This window comes from Nanorana parkeri, unplaced genomic scaffold (assembly GCF_000935625.1).
Source record: "Nanorana parkeri isolate BGI_ZX_2015 unplaced genomic scaffold, ASM93562v1 scaffold10, whole genome shotgun sequence".
NCBI lineage: Eukaryota > Metazoa > Chordata > Amphibia > Anura > Dicroglossidae > Nanorana > Nanorana parkeri.
The window spans coordinates 568,119-570,459 of NW_017306278.1; the positions used below are offsets into that span (position 1 = coordinate 568,119).

The window sequence follows — 2,341 nt, forward strand, 5'->3', positions numbered from 1 at the left end:
AGATAAGGGAGCCTTTTATCCCCCCCCCCCCCCCGGCTTTACTTCTGCATTAAACGCGGCTTAATAGGGCCCCAGCCATCGGCCATTGTGCGCGGCAAATTAAAGTGACACAAATACCCGCGGCTCCCCATCCCCGAAGTGATTAGCCCGTCAGCTCCCTTGAATGCCATCACAAGCCGGCGTCCCTCTATTCACCGGAGTAACTTTCCGCTGACAAAGTCCCCTTGAAGGACGGGCAGGGGAGAAGCTTGGGGTCCCGCCACCTTTAACCCCCCCCCCAACAATGGACGAAATGTCCGCACCTTTGTCTCCAAGGGTTTCCTTTCGCTGAAGCTGAAGGTTTGATGTGCGAGCGTTCGGCTTCCCTCCGAGCAGCGAATACTTCCACAGCGTTAGCTCGACGGATCCTGCACAAGGGGTAAGACACGGCGGGAAAAAAAACGCACGCACTTTACGCCGACCATTGCGACCAATAAGGAAATGAAGAGCTGGCGCTTGGTTGCGCTTTCCTCCATTTTCCAGATCTACGAGTCTGCAGATGACCAATTAGCTGACCATTCGCTCCTTATTGGCATTGGGAGATCTGTCGTTATTTATAACACACAGGTCTGGGTTCTTCCGGGTGCTGAGTAACATTCGCCACCCGAAACTTTTCGACTTCCTGTCCTCCAATGGTAACTTCTGGTTGCAGCTTCATTAAAGGATAACTGAACCCAAAAATCTAACATATCGCAGCATACCAACCATTGGATGTGGTTATACGCATACGTACAGTCCAATGAGAGCGCCAACCAGACAGCGCCAGAGTCCAAAAACATCCAATCATAGAATGGGTTCATCCACGAGAACACAGAACCACCAGCGTGTTCAGGTCTCAAAGACCCCCCTACCCCACCGCCCCTTCTAAACATGGTAAGTAGTATTATGGACTCATGGATTCATTACTCGCTGTGTAGCCAACACCAAGGGATCAGCAAAACTCTTAGCCCCCATTCACACTGAGCGACATGAATAATCGCGCGTTTTTCCACGCGATTGTCATACGCGCGATATTGCGCAACTTGTCGCTAGACTTTTCGTATTGGGCTGTAAGCAGTCAAGAGCAATATCGCTCAAAAAAAGGGTCATGTACAAGCGACGAGCTACGGGCGACATTGAGCTGTAAGATGTGAACAGCTCCATTGAAATGCGTTGGACTAACTACAAAGCACAATCAATGTTATCTTTCCAAAATACTAATCCCATCAGCCCCGATGCAAAGGCAGACACGTTTTCAGCCCAGTCTGTGTGCCAGCTATGGCTCCCTCCATAGATACAGTGGTGGAGTGAGCGTAGCCACCCAGGGACAGGACACTCACTGAAAGTCAATATTTAAGATGATGGATGTTTTATCTGCAGTTGTTTCAGTCGGTGACAGGGTCTCTTTAAACATACGCTGGTTTATAACAGTAAATCATTGATAGCTGCCCTGATCACGTTTCCATCCAAGCCAGGGGCCCTTATAGCCGGCTGCTGCGAGGGACCCGAGAACGTAAGAAGTCAGCTGCATGCAGCCACCTCTCCGCCATGTCATCCTTAGATTGGAAGTGGTAACGTGGAGAGTATCTGGGTGCAGCCAGAGCAGGTATTAGATAATGGCGGGGGCGAGAATCAGCGACACTCTCCGATAAGGGATCCAAGGTCCAATGTCTGCAGAGTTTACAGGACAACGCGGCCTATCGGAGATCAAACGTTCACACTACAGACAGGTGACGCTGACACTCCTATAACCTGTACAATAAAACATGGACACCAGTCTGAGGTGGACCATACACACGTAGATCAGGACAGATCCATCCTGGGGGGGCTCAGTCTACTGCCCGTGATATGACCCTCCATGGTACGTCTACCATCCCCCGCCAAATGTCCCTTAAATCAGCTTCTGAACCTTGTTCCAGTCACGGCACCCCTGACAAGTGTGCAAAATCTCAAGGCGCGCCCCCCGAGTCTAAAATGTATGAAGTGTAAATGTAAAATGCAATGAATGATGTGTGGCCCCTCCAAAAATCAATACCAGACCCTTATCCCAGATGAAGGTCTGCTATGGATATTATGGGGGCTCCTGCACAAATACCAAAAAAACGGGGTTCACATTACACTCCCCCTTCCGTTCACGTCAGAGTCGAGTCCTCCCTCTCACATTAGGAGCCCCCCTTCACATCAGTAGCCCTCGTCACATCAGTAGCCCGCCCTCCTGCCCCCTTCACATCAGATTGCCCCCTTCACATCCGGATCCCCAGTAACATTAGTACCCACTTCACCTCAGAAGCCCCCTTTTATGTCAGTAGCCCTGGTCACATAA

General features: G+C 50.6%; 1 protein-coding gene across 1 annotated transcript in view; it reads right to left on the reverse strand.

Annotated features, from left to right (window-relative positions):
• The window catches only part of HTATIP2 (HIV-1 Tat interactive protein 2), a 14,984-nt gene that overhangs the window by 3,680 nt on the left and 8,963 nt on the right, over positions 1-2,341 (reverse strand). The window lies entirely within an intron of this gene.